General features: G+C 48.3%; 1 protein-coding gene across 1 annotated transcript in view; it reads right to left on the bottom strand.

Annotated features, from left to right (window-relative positions):
* PHACTR1 (phosphatase and actin regulator 1) overlaps window positions 1-16,853 on the bottom strand; it is a 635,410-nt gene that overhangs the window by 458,631 nt on the left and 159,926 nt on the right. The window contains exon 3 of the mRNA XM_060244218.1: window positions 12,659-12,766. The gene's annotated coding sequence lies outside the window, so the exon portion shown is untranslated. The remainder of the gene's footprint in view (window positions 1-12,658; window positions 12,767-16,853) is intronic.

The raw sequence follows: 16,853 nt of genomic DNA, 5'->3' as shown, positions 1-16,853 counted from the left end.
TAGGAGCCCACCAGGGGCGTGATTCAGTCCCTGGGCCGCATGTTTGACACCCCTGTTTGTAAATAGATCTTGCTTAAATGGAAGGGGGGCGGGAGAAGAGAACTTTAATTACTGCAGAGAAGGTCAGGAACGGATTCCGTTGCCCCTCTCTCTTGCTAAAGAAGGATGGCATGTCTTGTTAATAGCCCAATCGACAACTCAGTTAAGCCAACTATTTGTGGCCTACGCTGCTTCAGATTCATCAAAACCAATGCAATTAAATAGCCTCCAAGGCAATTACTCAGGTTCAGTTTTCAGACTCTGCTAACACTATTTTTGGGATGTCAGATTATTTCTGGACTCTCCGTTGCCTTGGCTTATTCCACAGCCGACACTTTCAAACTTGAACTTTCTGGGATGAACGCTGTCACCTCCCTGGAAGCTAATTAAAAGCATTCTCATCTCCCAACAAGAACCGGGCTCCTCTAGCCCATTATTGTCCCAGCATTATTTGTGGAAGTTCTATTAAAGATAGTTGAGGATAGCAAGATTCAGGAGCACTTGAGAAAGATGCTCTTTTCTCAGATGAATACAGCAACAGCAAGACAAGTGTGTGCAGTTATTTTTTTTGTAGACCAGGGTGGCCAAACTTCCTTAACACAAGAGCCGCATAGAATAAATGTCAAATGTTTGAGAGCTGCAAGACATTAATGTCAGAGAGAGGGAGGAAGGGAGGAAGTACTTCTTCACCCAAAGGGTGATTAACATGTGGCCACAGGAGGTGGTGGCGGCCACAAGTATAGCCACCTTCAAGAGGGGTTTAGATAAAAATATGGAGCACAGGTCCATCAGTGGCTATTAGCCACAGTGTATGTGTGTATATAACATTTTTTGCCACTGTGTGACACAGAGTGTTGGACTTGATGGGCCGTTGGCCTGATCCAACATGGCTTCTCTTATGTTCTTAAGGGAGGAAGGCAGGAAGGCAGGAAGGCAGGAAGGCAGGAAGATAGATTGGGGGAGGTAAAGGTAGAAAGAAAGCAACTGGCTGGCTTGGCTTGGAGAAGTGATTCAAAGAGACAAATGCCTTCTCCAAGCCAGGCAGTGGGGATTTGAGAGCCACACACACAATGTGTGTGAAAGAGCCACATGTGGCTCCTGAGCCACAGTTTGGCCACCCCTAATATAGCTGGTTATTTTGTTGGTTACATTGTATTTTAGTACTGGTGTACTAAAGTACTGGGAGATGAAGATAAGAAGATATTGGATTTATATCCTGCCCTCCACTCCAAATCTCAGAGTCTCAGAGCAGCTCCCAATCTCCTTTATCTTCTCCCCCCCACAACAGACACCCTGTGAGGTGGGTGGGGCTGAGAAAGCTCTCCCAAAACCTGCCCTTTCAAGGACAACTCCTATGAGAGAGCTATGGTTGACCCAAGGCCATTCCAGCAGCTGCAAGCGGAGAAGTGGGGAATCAAACCCGGTTTCTAATTTGCCCTTTTTGGGTAAACTTATTGAGAGGGCAGTGGCGATGCAATTACAGAATTTCCTGGAGGACGCTTCCATCCTCGACCCATTTCAGTCCGGCTTCCGCCCGGGACACGGGACGGAGACAGTGTTGGTCGCCCTAGTAGATGACCTTCAACGGCATCTGGATCGGGGTGGCTCGGCGGTGCTGATGCTGTTAGACCTGTCGGCGGCGTTCGACACGGTTGACCATCGGCTACTGACGTGCCGCCTCGCCGACGCGGGGATTCAGGGGTTGGCCTTACAGTGGCTTTCCTCTTTCCTGGAAGGTCGGGGACAAAAGGTCGCAGTAGGGGGGGAGCTATCCCAGAGGCGCACACTTGATTGTGGTGTGCCCCAGGGGGCGGTTCTCTCCCCGATGTTATTCAATATCTATATGCGGCCTCTTGCCCAGATAGCCCGAAGGTATGGGCTGGGGTGCCACCAGTATGCTGATGACACCCAGCTCTATCTACTGATGGACGGCCGGCCGGTCTGCGCCCCGGAAAATCTGGACCGGGCATTACAGGCCGTGGCTGAGTGGCTCAGACTGAGTGGGCTGAAGCTAAATCCTACGAAGACAGAGGTCCTTTGCTTGGGTCGCCGCGGCCCGGGGGGGGGGATCCCCCTGCCAGCTTTTGACGGTGCGCCGCTGATGGCGGCGGACAGAGTCAGGAGCTTGGGGGTGCTGTTGGAGCCTTCCTTAAAGATGGAGGCTCAGATAGCAGCCGCTGCCAAGTCCGCATTTTTTCATCTTAGGCGGGCAAGGCAGCTGGCCCCCTTCCTGGAGCGCGACGACCTAGCAACAGTGATCCATGCTACGGTCACCTCGAGGTTGGACTACTGCAATGCCCTCTACATGGGGCTGCCCCTGTCCCGGACTCGAAAGCTGCAGCTGGTGCAGAATGCCGCGGCCCGGCTGTTATTGGGTCTCCCAAAGTGGGGACACATTCGGCCGGGTCTTCGGACTCTGCACTGGCTTCCAGTGATGTATCGAGTCCGGTACAAGGTGCTGGTTATTACCTTTAAAGCCCTATATGGCCTGGGACCTGCCTACCTGAGGGACCGTCTCTCCCCATACGTTCCCCAGAGAGCACTGAGGTCAGGAACACAAAATCTCCTCTCTATCCCCGGGCCAAAAGAAGCCCGCCTGAAAGTCACTCGAGATAGGGCTTTTTCCGTTATGGCCCCCACTTGGTGGAATCAGCTGCCGGAAGAGGTGAGGGCCCTGCGGGACTTGGCTCAATTCCGCAGGGCCTGTAAGACGACCCTCTTCCGGCTAGCTTACACCTAGCCGGGATGGAACTTGACGTAACTGGCCTGCCATCTGTTTATATAAAATGATAGGTTATTGGTTTTAAGCTGCATTGTTTTTATGAATTGAAATGTATTGGTTTTAATGTTTAAATGTGAAGTATTTAATTGTTTATATTTAAATTGTTAAATTGTTATTGTTGGAAGCCGCCCTGAGCCACTCCTGGGAAGGGCGGGATACAAATCCCGAATAAATAAATAAATAAATAAATAAAATAAGAGTCCGCACACTTAACCACTACACCAAATTGGAGTGGTATAGTATAGTCCAAGGGTGGCCAAACTTGCTTAATGTTAGAGCCACATAAAATAAACGTCAGATGTTTGAGAACCACAAGATGTTTGAAGGAAGGCAAATAGATGGGGGAAGGAAAGGTGGAAAGAAAGCAACTAACTTTAAAGACATTCTCCAAGCGGCTGGCTGGCTTGGCAAAGTGATTTAAAGAGACAAATGCCTTCTCCAAACCAGCCAACGGGCCAATGGAGCTTTCAAGAGCCACACAATATGTGTGAAAGAGCCACATGTGGCTCCCGAGTGACAGTTTGGCCACCCTCGTACAGCTCGATCTCATCAGATCTCAGAAGACATGCAGGGTCAGTACTTGGATGGGAAACCACCAAGATAGATTTTGCAGAGGCGGGCAATGGCAAACCACCTCTGCTCTGTCTCTTGCATTGAAAATGCTGCAGAATTGCCAGGAGTTAGATGTGACTTGACAGCACTTTACACAGAGAGAGAGAGAGAGAGAGAGAGAGAGAGAGAGAGAGAGAGAGAGAGAGAGAGAGAGAGAGAGAGAGAGAGAGAGAGATGATATTAGATTTATATCCCGCCCTCTACTCCGAATTTCAGAGCGGTTTACAATCTCCTTTATCTTCCTCCCCCACAACAGACACCCTGTGAGATGGGTGGGGCTGAGAGAGCTCTCCCAGAAGCTGCCTTTTTAAGGACTGCTCTGCGAGAGCTTTGGCTGATGCAAGGCCATTCCAGCAGGTGCAAGTGGAGGAATGGGGAATCAAACCTAGTTCTCCCAGATGAGAGTCCACATACTTAACCACTACACCAAACTGGCTCTCTGAGAGAGAGAGAGAGAGAGAGAGAGAGAGAGAGAGAGAGAGAGAGAGAGAGAGAGAGAGAGAGAGAGAGAGAGAGAGAGAACTCTCTCCACTGAGGAGAAGGGTAGGGATACCTAAATGAATAAAGTAAGGGGAGATGTAGATAAGAAAATGGCATGAATAAAAAAGTGAAATGCCCTCAGGAGTGCTGGTCTGATCAAAATCTGAACCCTTTGGGGTTCCTTTAAAAAATTAGGTACTCATATCTGTGGTGTAGAAATTACAGAGTTGGACTGAGATCTGATGGGCCTAATATCAAATCCCCCCTCTCTAAAGGAAACTAGCTGAGTGTGACTTTGGACTAGTCACGGTTTTATGGCACTACCTTATACTGAATCAGACCCTTGGTCCATCAAGGTCAGAATTGTCTACTCAGACTGGTAGCAGCTCTCCAGGGTCTCAGGCAGAGGTCTTTCCCTTAACCTACGACCTGATCCTTTCAACTGGAGATGCCGGGGATTGAACCTGGGACCTTCTGCATGCCAAGCAGACTACCACTGAGCTACAGTCAATCTTCTCAGTCTATCCTACCTCACAGGGCTGCTGTGGAGATAAAATGGAACAGGGGAGACTGAAATAAGCCACATTATTTCCCCATTGGAGAGGGGAAATCAGGTTTTAAATATCTGAATAAATTTTCTATGTGTGTGTGTGTGTGTGTGTCTCTCTCACACACACAAAGAAGCAAACTTTTTCTTTGGCTGACTATTTGATGCTTTCAGGAACTGAGCATCATTTAAAATTAACACCCACGAGATGTAGCAGCGCGTAGGAGTGGAGCATGGAATCAAACTAAAGAGTAGTCCACAGCCGCTAAGTAATGATGAGGGGATTTGTGCTTTTTCTTTTTTTCCCCTCCCCCCACACCCCAGGAATCTCAGATTTCAACAGTATGCCGAAGAAAAACTCTGATGTAACACCTGAAGAACACAAGCTAGTTGGAGAAACGGCATGCTGCATCTTTCAGGTTTTTACTATGGAGTTGGGAAAATGTATAATTCTTGCAATATGGACTATTAAAGAAGAAGATATTGGATTTATGCCCACCCTCCGCTCCGAATCTCAGAGCCAATTTGGTATAGTGGTTAAGTGTGTGGACTCATATCTGGGAGAACCGGGTTTCATTCTCCACTCCATCACTTACAGCTGCTGGAATGGCCTTGGGTTAGCCATAGCTATTGCAGGAGCTGTCCTTGAAAGGACAGCTGCTGTGAGAGCCCTCTCAGCCCCACCCACCTCACAGGGTGTCTGTTGTGCGGGGAGAAGATATGGAAGATTGTAAGCCACTTTGAGTCTCTGATTCAGAGAGAAGGGCGGGATATAAATCTGAAGTCGTCTTCTTCAACTCACAGCGGCTCACAATCTCCTTTACCTTCTCCCCCCACAGCCAGGGCCGGATCTAGTGGGGGTGGGGGCAGAGGGGGGTGCTTGCCCTGGGCGCCAATGGAGGGGGGGCACCAAATTGGGTATGGAGTCCATTGTATTCTATAGGATATAAGATAGAATGGCCCATAAGGGGGCGCCAGTTTTTAATTTTGCCCCCCCCCTCAAAAAACATGTAGATCCTGTCCTGCCCACAGCAGACACCCTCTGAGGTAAGTGGAACTGAGAGAACTCTCACAGAAGTGCATGGACTCTTATCTGGGAGAAGTATTGCAATCTGGACATGAGGGGTGTTGCGTTACCAAAGCAGAATGGGCATGGTTAAGGGTTTTTTTTTTCCTAGCAGGAACTCCTTTGCATATTAGGCCACACACCCCTGATGTAGCCAATCCTGCAAGAGCTTTCAGTAGGCCCTGTAAGAAGAGCCCTGTAAGCTCCAGGAGGACTGGCTACATCAGGGAGGTGTGGCCTAATATGCAAAGGAGTTCCTGCTACAAAAAAAGCCCTGCCGCCCCCTCCTCTTGTTGGATTCAGGCTCAGGGAACTGGCAGGTTCTGACAAGAGGCCAACAGACTCAAAACGTTTGTTGAGGTTGGGGCAGGTCCACTTTGGGATTACATCCCTCTCCGTGCTCTCCCAGCATGCAATTGCATCAGCTGGCTGTAGTAGAGGAATCAGCAAGCAGCACTGCTCCCTGAAAAGCTGTGCGCTCAGCTCCTAAGTACAACTACAGCACCTTTGGTGAGCCAGTTTGGTGTAGTGGTTAAGTGTGCGGACTCTTATCTGGGAGAACCGGGTTTGATTCCCCACTTCTCCACTTGCACCTGCTGGCATGGCCTTGGGTCAGCCATAGCTCTGGCAGAGGTTGTCCTTGAAAGGGCAGCTGCTGTGAGAGCCCTCTCCAGCCCCACCCACCTCACAGGGTGTCTGTTGTGGGGGAGGAAGGGAAAGGAGATTGTGAGCCGCTCTGAGACTCTTCGGAGTGGAGGGCGGGATATAAATTCAATATCTTCTTCTTCTTCTTTGTGTTGTGGTGGCTGCTGCAAAGCTGCTCCAAACATCCGATCAGTGGCGGACTGAGTCTAAAGAATATTGGTTGCCAGGAGACAAAGGGGGCCCACCCACAACTCTAAGGCTATCATTTAGTTTTTATAATAATAAAATGTTCAAAAAATACATACGTACCTAAGTGGGGGGGAAAAGGTACAATTAAAACTTTTGCGAAATAAATGTGTATGTATTTTTAGTAATTACAGTGTACATTTATGGTACATTTTACTGGCAGCATGCAGTAGATATTAAATGTAAATACAGATTGCATTTTCTTCAAGGGAGCCGATCTCTGCCAGCTGGAGATCAGTCGGAAAAGTGGGAGATCCCCAGGCCTCACCTGGAGGCTGGCAACCGTAAGTACAATGCAAATTTTAATTGCATTACAGTCATAATATTGGGACTTCTATTATATTTTCAAGCTACTAAAAGGACATTAACATTTTAAACTTATTGTCTAATGTTTAAGGGCCCCCCCCCTTCATCAGGGGCCCACTTGCCAACAGGCAAGATGACAACCTGGCAGTCCACCACTGCATCCGATCCCCATGTATCACCAGCAGCATAGCAGTGTTTGTGCCGCTGGGATAGGCTGAAGTCCTTTATATGGATCTTCTATAGCAGGACAATGAATTACAGTGTGTGGGCAAGGCTGTGATCTGTTTTGCATCCTCCAGTCTAATAGGAGATCGATGTCCTTTGTCTGTTTAACACACATTCTTTATTTTGATGGTCTTGTTTGGTGTTTCCCCCCCCTTGTTGCATAGTTTTAGTTTAGTAATTTATATTTATACAATTGAGTCAATTATTGTTTAACCAGAGTATTAGAAGGTTTTCTGTATAATGGGCTTTGATTTTTTTCCCCCATGTATATTCCACATTTAGCTAAGCAGAATCACCAGGTCAGATAACTCCCTAGACGGACCCCTGGCCCCCATTCCTGCCCACCTCCCACCTGCTGTTCTGTTTCACACATTCCTTTGTCCAACTCTCACCTGCAAGTTTATTATTGATCTCCATAGAATCATAGAGTCGGAAGGGATCTCCAGGGTCATCTAGTCCCACCCCCTGCACAATGCAGGAAACTCACAAATACCTCCCCTAAATTCACAGGATCTTCATTGCTGTCAGGTGGCCATCTAGCCTCTGTTTAAAAACCTCCAAGGAAGGAGAGCCCACCACCTCCCAAGGAAGCCTGTTCCACTGAGGAACTGCTCTAACTGTCAGGAAGTTCTTCCTAATGTTGAGCCGGAAACTCTTTTGATTTAATTTCAACCCATTGGTTCTGGTCCTACCTTCTGGGGACACAGAAAACAATTCCACACCATCCTCTATATGACAGCCCTTCAAGTACTTGAAGATGGTGATCATATCACCTCTCAGCCACCTCCTCTCCAGGCTAAATATGCCCAGCTCCTTCAACCTTTCCTCATAAGACTTGGTCTCCAGACCCCACATCATCTTCATCACCCTTCTCTGGACACGTTCTAGCTTGTCTATATCCTTCTTAAAATGTGGTGCCCAAAACTGAACACAATACTCTAGGTGAGGCCTTACCAGAGCAGGGTAAAGTGATACCATCACTTCACGTGATCTGGACACTACACTTCTGTTGATACAGCCCAAAATTGCATTTGCCTTTTTAGCCACCACATCACACTGTTGACTCATGTTCAGTATATGGTCCACTATGACCCCGAGATCCTTTTCACACATACTACTGCTAAGATGAGTCTCCCCCATCCTATAGCCATACATTGGATTTTTCCATGCCAGACCTTACAAATCTGCTGAACTGGAAGGTCACATAGGCAGCTGTGAATCCTAGCACCTAGCCGGGCTCATTGAATTCTCGCTCTCTCAAGCAAATGCACACATTTTTATCCTGCCTTTTCTCTAAGGAACTCAGGCTGGCCCACGTTACCCATGTTAAGCTCACAAAAACATTATCAGGTGGTTTAGTCAGAGAGCGTGACTGGCGCAATGTCATCCAGTGAGCTTCTTGGAAGTGCCAGTACTCCCATGCCCCATTAGCCCAGGGGTGGCCAAACTGTGGCTTGGGAGACACACTTGGCTCTTTCAGACATTATGTGGCTCTCAAAGCCCCCAACGCCCCATTGGCTGGCTTGGAGAAGGCATTTCTGTCTTTAAATCACTTCTCTGTGCCAAGCCAGCCAGCAGTTTGGGGAATGCATTTAAATTTAAAGTTGTTTTCTTTCCACCTCTCCCTCCCTCCCCCATCTATTTGCCTGCCTGCCTTGCAGCTCTCAAACATCTGACCTTTATTCTATGTGGCTCTTATGTTAAGTAAGTTTGGCCACCCATGATATATATTATTGCAATTCAAAGTTTTTATATCTAGGGGAACTTACGTACTGAACAAGGGATGGTTACCACACAACTGTCTTATGCAATGCTACTACATTTTGACCCTTTACCATTAGTCTGTGGTGGGATCTTCTGACTTTGGGTCATCTAGATGGTGTGTCTCTTAAGAAAGATATCTAGCTGCCCTTTCCCAGATGAATTTCAGTTGATGGGTATCAACAAGTGGCTTAGAAAAAGGGTCTATTCAAACTTTTCTCATGCGTACTAGAGGTTGTATAGCAATAGTTCATCTGTGACGAATCTATCATATTCTAACTCTGATGGTAGAGATAGAATGAATGCTGAGATATACACAGAGGCCAGTAAAATACAGAGCTGTGTTTGCTTGGCAAATCCAGGCCTCGGATTCAGCAGGAGCTCACAGGAGCACAGCTCCTGAACCTTTCTGAGGGTTCCCCCTCCTCCTCCCCAACTGCCTTGTCCATTGAATAGTAGGTGCAGCTGTGAAACAATCTCTGGATTAGGAGAGCAAGCAGCCAACCAGCCAGCCGGAGCTTTGCCACACCCCCAGCAGCCCTCATTAACCTCTAGAGAAGCCCACACCACCCTTTCTCCACTTCTTATGTGATTTTGGGTGGCAGGGAGCTTGATGGCCTTTTGACTGTTGGGGGGGCGTGGCCACCTAGGAGAGCCCCAGGCAAGTGAGGCCTGCATGGGCTGGCTGGATCTCTAGCCAGCCCAAGCAAACCTTGCTCACCCGGGGCTGTCTTTTCTTGCATCGGGTTGCTTTTGGTGGGGCGTGGGGCATGCTAGTGAGTTCTGCCACCTATTTCTCTACAAAATGACCCCTGCTTTTGGCTGGTGGGGGGTGGCATATGCTAATGAGTTATACTAATGAGCTCCACCACCTATTTTTCTACAAAATGACCCCTGGGCAGATCTTGATTTATTTATTTATCATGGGATTTATATCCCTCCCTCCGCACCAGTGAGCTTAGGGCAGGTCACAACTGTCAAATAACAGTACAAATAAATACAGTTCATAACAGATTAAAAAAAATTTAAGTCACCAAAGCGAAACACTATCTCCAGCATCTACCAGGGCCTGCCACTGGTGCAGGGCTAGGGTTGCCAATCCCCAGGTGGGAGCAGGGGATCCCCCGGTTTGGAGGCCCTCCCCCCGCTTCAGGGTCATCAGAAAGCAGGGGTAGGGGAGGGAAATATCTGCTGGGAACTCTGTTATTCCCTATGTAGATATATTCCCATAGGAAACAATGGAGAATGGATCCGCAGGTATCTGGGGTGCTATTTTCTGAGGTAGAGGCCCCAAATTTGCAGCATAGCATCTGGTGCCTCTCCCCAAAATACCCTCCAAGTTTCAAAAAGATTGGACAAGGAGATCCAATTCTATGAGCCCCAAAAGAAGGTATCCCTATCCTTCATTATTTCCTGTGGAAGGAAGGCAGTTAAATAGTGTTCAGTCCCTCGAAATGTGATGGCCAGAACTCCCTTTGGAGTTCAATTATGCTTGTCACACCCTTGTTCCTGGCTCCTCCCCCAATGTCTCCTGGCTCCACCCCCAGAGTCTCCTGGCTCTGCCCCCAAAGTCCCCAGATATTTCTTGAATCGGACTTGGCAACCCTATGCAGGGCATATAAAGACTTAACAATGGATCCCGTTCGGCAGATGCCAGGACAGTTCTAAGCAGGGCTGAGTTAAACCCTGTGGAGGCCTTTAGGCAGTCAAAATCTCAGGGCCCCCCCTTGCAAATTATCTCCGAGCGTCTGCCCCACCTCCTGCATCCCCTGCTACAGCCAGCAGGCATCTTCTCAAAAACCCCTATGACAAAACTGCGGGGGAGAGGCAGAGAGAAGCAAACGTGGTGATGCCACCAGCAGCAGCCATACCAGGCAAGGTGGGCAAAGAGTGGCTCAGATGCTGGCTGCACATGCAGGCTGGGAGGGCTGCAAGCAGGGGGGAAACAGGGGGAAAGCTGCTCCAGGGCCCCTAAAGGTATGGGGGCCCACAGGCCAGTGCCTACTTGGCCTAATTGTTAATCCAGCCCTGCTTCTGAGGGAATATGTCCAACGAATAGTCCACTGCTTGACAGAAAGTGGAAAGATACAGGCTGGAAATCGATACAACAGAGGCCTATTGCAGTTCCTTTTGGAGATTGGGGCAGAGAGGTACTAATTATGGCAAAGCAAAAAAAAGTTGTACATTGAGATGGAAGCTCGAGAGATGATGAATGGAGCGTTACTGTGTGGGCCTCAGGTGACAACAATGATCCAATTTACAAGTGACGGCTGTAATCTGAGGCAGCAAACAAGGATGACTCATAAGCTACATACGAAGAAGGAAAAAGGAGAACTAATAATAAACAGCAGACTTGAATCTGATTGTGTTTGTGGAAAACAGCTTTCATTGAGACTTACCTGCAGATAAATTGGCTTCATAGGGCATCCTTTGCCTTCTTATAGTACTTGTCTTATTTTTCTAACAGCGCGATATCCAGTACATATTATTATTTCATATACATCCAGTCAGCAGTCTTTGCAAAGTCAATGAGGTAGGCCAGTTATCAGGAGGGAAAGGGATAAGATGCTGGGAGACCTGTGATTAGATTTCTCTTAGGTCCGCCCCCCTCCCGATCCAGTTTGGTGCAGTGATTAAGTGTGCAGACTCTAATCTGGGAGAACCAAATTTGATTCCCCACTCTTCCGCATGCAACTGCTGGAGGGACCTTGGGGCAGTCATAACGCTCTCAGAGCTGTTCTGCTCAAGAGCAGTTCTGGGAGAGCTCTCTCTGCCCCATCTACCTCACAGGGTGTCTGTTGCAGGGAGGGAAAGGGAAAGGAGATTCTAAACTGCTCTGAGACTCCTTCGGGTAGTGAAAAAAAGGTAAAAGTAGTCCCCTGTGCAAGCACCAGTCATTTCTGACTCTGGGGTGACGTTGCTTTCACAACGTTTTCATAGCAGACTTTTTATGGGGTGGCTTGCCATTGCCTTCCCCAGTCATCTACACTCCCCACCCCCAGCAAGCTGGGTACTCATTTTACCGACTTCGGAAGGATGGAAGGCTGAGTCAACCTCAAGCCAGCTACCTGAACCCAGCTTCTGCCAGGATCGAACTCAGGTCGTGAGCAGAGCTTGGACTGCAATACTGCAGCTCTATATATAAATCCAATCTCTTCTTCTTCTAAATTGGACTGGGCCTTTGAGGAAGTGAGAAGACAGGTCAACTCAACCCTCTGATACAGTTTGATCAGTTGAAACCAGCTACTCTGAGATTATAGTAACCATTAAGAAGACAGATTATCAATCTTTCTTAATTTTAAATGTTAAAATATAGCATGGGTGTGGGGTGGGTTTGACTGGGATAATTGCCTAGGGATCACAGGTCTCAATCTGAACTGAAGCCCTTCAAAAATGATATTAGCTGGGAAGATTCAGTAAGAATCTGAACTATTTTGACTTAAATATTTTCAGATGATGATGATACTGGATTTATACCTTGCCCTTCATTCTGAATCTCAGAGCAGCTCACAATCTCCTTTCCTTCCTCCCCCACAACACAAACTCTGTGAGATGGGTGGGGCTGAGAGATCTCTGACAGAAGCCTCTCTTTCAAGGACAGCTCTGTGAGAGCTATGGCTGACCCAAGGCCATTCCAGCAGCTGCAAGTGGAGGAGTGGGGAATCAAACCCGGGTCCCCCAGATAAGAATCTGTGCGCTTAACCACTACACCAAACTGGTTAGGAGCTAGGGTTGCTAGCTCTGAGTTGGGAAATTCCTGGGAATTTTGGCCATGGTGCCTGGGGGAAGGGAGGGACCTCAGCTGTATATAATACTATAGAGTCCACTCTCCAAAGCAGCCATTTTCTCCAGGGGAACTGATGTCTGTTGTGCAGAGATAATTTCTAATCCCCAGAGACTGTCACGTAGCAGGTGCAGGCAGGCAAACCGGACACATTCAGGTACTCACCCAAAATGCAGAGTTCAGCTCCAGAAGTCCATTCAGGTGTTCAACCAAAGTGTAGAGTTCAGTCCCAGAAACTGTTCAAGCCAGAGGATCATTACCAGAAGGGATATCCTAGACAGCATAGTCAGGAGGTTCAAAGGTCATCACAAAGCCAGTCCAAGGTCACACAAAGAAAGCATGATCAGGAGTTGTCATCACAGAATGCCTGACTTTGAAGAAGGCACAGTAGCTTAGCTTTGGATTCTACCTACACATTCTTTCAGGTACACACACCAGACACAGGCAGTAAATAACAGGCAGTAATTAAGGGACTTGACAGCTACATAAGGGCTGGGTGGTGGCTCTGGATCAGCTGTTGATTGTGAGTCTTGGTTAGCCTGCAGCTCATTACCCTGTTTGCTAGCTGCTGCTGCTGCTGACTCAGAGCCAGCCATGCATGACTCCCCTTCTTCTGAGGAGTCCTCTTCCCCTGAGGATTTTGTGCTGATTTCAGACTGACCCATGACAGAGATCTCTAGGCCCTACCTGGAAGTTGGCAACTCTAAAAGGAGCTGAGACTGTTCAGGGCTATATAAGGTCGAGTCTCAGATGATATCTAAACCAGGACTTGTGTAGCTCTTAAGGATGCCAAGTCTCATCTCTACCTCTCAGGAATTTTTGAGTTGAGCAAAAAAGAAAGAAGAGATATTCAGAATCATCCCTACTTTAAAAGAGCCATATAGAATAAACATGAGATGTTTGAGAAAGGAAGGAAGGCAAGCAGGCAGGCAGGCAAATGGGGAGGGATGGGAGAGAGAGGTGGAAAGAAAGCAACTTTAACTTTAAATGCCTTCTCCAAGCTGCTGGCTGACTTGGCTTGGAAAAGCAATTTAAAGAGAGAAATGCCTTCTCCAAGCTGGCTGATGCTGGCTGCACATGCAGGCTGGGAGGGCTGCAAGCAGGGGGAAAACGGGCGGGGGGAGCCCACACAATATGTGCAAAAGAGCCACATGTGGCTCCTGAGTCACAGTTTGGCCACCCCTGGTCTAAATATTACTCTAGAAGGAAAGAATGTCTCTCTATGATGATGCACTAACCATATCTTGTTTCATTTTGGCCTGCAGCTGGTATGCATCTAGTATTAGGAGGAACTACTGAGACTACAAGGCAAGGAAGGTGGCGGGAAAGTTCTGCTTGGCTCTGGATTTGCTCCAGGTGGCTACCACTGAGAAGTTGTAGCCACCACCTCACTTGAGAAGGCAGGTCTGTTGTGGAGACCTTAACCCTTAAAGCAACTCACATCAAACTTTTAAATAGACCCTTCCACCTATTTGTTATTTAACCAATGAACCCATGCAGTCAATAACCTTTTCTGCATGATAGTTATGGACGACTCTTTTTTCAAAGGCAGATTTACCTCACTGCAATTAAATTCTCCTCAGAAAGTAAATTATTTACCTGATTATTGGCTTGTACCATACCCTGAATCCTATTATTTTAAAAAGAGATTGAATTGTATATTGTACATTTCCTTGTGCAGTGATGTGTTATGATAGAGGGGTTTTGTAAGTAATTCTAATTAAAAGCTTGGTACTCTGTTCTCTCTTCCTACTACCTGTGTTGTAGCAACAGGGCACTGCTAAATAACTGAGTAAATTAGGCTGTTGATTCTCTTTCAGATGTTTGAGGTTGATATAGAGGTTGATTGACTAGTGGAACATTTGAAAGCACAGCGTGGTTCCCAGTGAAGACATAATACCAACAACACCTTAAAGGGAGCTTTTTTCAGCGACATGGAAGGTGGCTCTGGAAAACGTTGCTATATTTGTTACAAGAGGGGAAAGATGGCTGTAGGGGATTTTTCTCAGTCTTACCAACAGCAAACTTTGGGCACCATCAAGCCACCTGTGACTGGAAAGGAAGGAGTAGAGGCATCCTACACCCCTCCCCATACCTTCCAATTCCACCCATGAGGTTGGACCATGAGGTTCCTTAGAAGCCAGTGATCCAGAATCACCCATTCAAATGATATGCACTCAAGGACTGGTCTAGGAATACCAATCTCCAGGTAGAACTAGGGAATCCCCTGGAATTACAGCCAAGGCTCATTTTGTAGCAGGAGCTCCTTTGCATATCAGGCCACACACCCCTAATGTAGTCAATCCTCCAAGAGCTTACAGGGCTCTTATTACAGGGCCAACTGTAAGCTCCAGGAGGATTGGCTACATCAGGAGGGTGTGGCCTAACATGCAAAGGAGCTCCTGCTACAAAATGAGCTCTGACAGCTTGTCTCCAGATTCAGTTCCCCTGGAGAAAATGGATGCTTTGGAGGTTATGGCACTGAAGCCTCCATCCCCAAATGACTGGGAGTTTCCCAACCTGAATCTGGCAATTCTACACACACACCCCCTTACTGGTGGTCAGAGAGGATCTGGCAACCCTAGCCCCATGGGGAACCTTCTTGTCCCCCTAGGCTGTTTAACATCTGTATGAAACCTCCAGTATCGGTCATCAAGAGATTAGGAGTAAGCACCACCAATCTGCAGCTCTACTTCTCCTTGACAGCTGAGTCAGGATGGGTCTGTACAGGTGCCTGGAGGAGAACCATTAAGCTGAAGCCTAATTAGGGTTGCCAAGTCCAATTCAAGAAATATCTGGGGACTTTGGGGGTGGAGCCAGGAGACATTAGGGGTAGAGTCAAGATCAAGGCTGTGACAAGCATAATTGAACTCCATAGGGAGTTCTGGCCATCACATTTAAAGGGATGGCACACCGTTTCATTTCCTTCCTTCCTTAGGAAATCATGAAGGATAGGGGCACCTTCTTTTGGGGCTCATAGAATTGGACCCCCTGGTCCAATCTTTTTAAAACTTGGGGGGTATCTTGGGGAGAGGCACTAGATGCTATACTGAAAATTTGGTGAGCCAGTTTGGTGTAGTGGTTACGTGTGCGGACTCTTATCTGGGAGAACCGGGTTTCATTCTCCACTCCTCCACTTGCACCTGCTAGCATGGCCTTGGGTTAGCCATAGCTCTGGCAGAGGTTGTCCTTGAAAAGGCAGCTGCTGTGAGAGCCCTCTCCAGCCCCACCCACCTCACAGGGTGTCTGTTGTGGGGGAGGAAGGAAAAGGAGATTGTGAGCCGCTCTGAGACTCTTCGGAGTGGAGGGCGGGATATAAATCCAATATCATCTTCTTCTTCTTCTCTCAAAGCAGCCTGCTGCTGCTTTCCTTGCCCATGGCACTGCCACACTCATTTCACAAGGGGCTGAGCCGGGTATTGCTGGACTCTGCCCTCCACCTTGCCTGGGGCTCAGCTAAGGGTTGCCCTCTCCTTTACCTCACACAGGGCTTGGCTGGGCACTGCTCTCTGTCTTGTCCAGGAAGGGCTCTATCCTTTGCTTTGCCTCATCTCATTTAGGCAAGGGACATTTTGCAGGAAAATAGGTGGCAGAGCTCATTAGCATGACTCATTAGCATATGCCATCCCCCCAGCCAAAAGCAACCTGATGCAAGAAAGGAGAGCCCCAGGCGAGCGAGGCCTGCTTGGGATGGCTAGAGATCCAGCCAGCTCAAGCAGGCCTCATTCGCCTGGGGTTCTCCTGGGCTACCCCACCCCTCCCCACCGCCAAAAGGCCAGCAAGCCACCCGCCACCCAAAATCACATAAGAAATGGAGAAAGGGTGGTGTGGGCTTCTTCAGGGATTAATGAGGGCTGCTGGGGGTGTGGCAAAGCTCCTGGTGACTGCCTGGCTGCCCGCTCTCCTAATCCAGGGATTGTTATGCAGCTGCACCTACTATTCAATGGACAAAGTAGGTGAGGAGGAAGAAGGAGAACCCTCAGAAAGGTTCAGGAGCTGTGCTCCTGTGAGCTCCTGCTGAATCTGAAGCCTGCAGTTAGGTAGAAAAAGCCCAGCAGGAACTCATTTGCATATCAGGCTCAGCCAGGCACCACCCCTCTGCCTCACCTCATCTTTCCTTGCCGATCTTGCAAGGGGGTGGGTGGACCAGCCTAGAGTTGCCAGGTCTCCTCTGGACTCTGGCAGGGGATGGGGGCATTGGGTTGCCAGATATAGGTTGAGAAGCTTCTGGTGGTTTGAGGATGGAGCCTGGGGAGGACAGGGAGCCCGGTGGGGTACAGAGCCAGAGAGATTATCCTCCAAAAGCATCTGTTGTCTCCCTCTCTGTGAGGTCCTGGAAGCTAAGCAGGGTCTTTCCTGG

This window comes from Heteronotia binoei, chromosome 7, assembly GCF_032191835.1.
Source record: "Heteronotia binoei isolate CCM8104 ecotype False Entrance Well chromosome 7, APGP_CSIRO_Hbin_v1, whole genome shotgun sequence".
NCBI classification, from domain to species: domain Eukaryota; kingdom Metazoa; phylum Chordata; class Lepidosauria; order Squamata; family Gekkonidae; genus Heteronotia; species Heteronotia binoei.
Note: the sequence above shows the minus strand (reverse complement) of the source record. Positions and strands in the feature narration are given on the sequence as shown.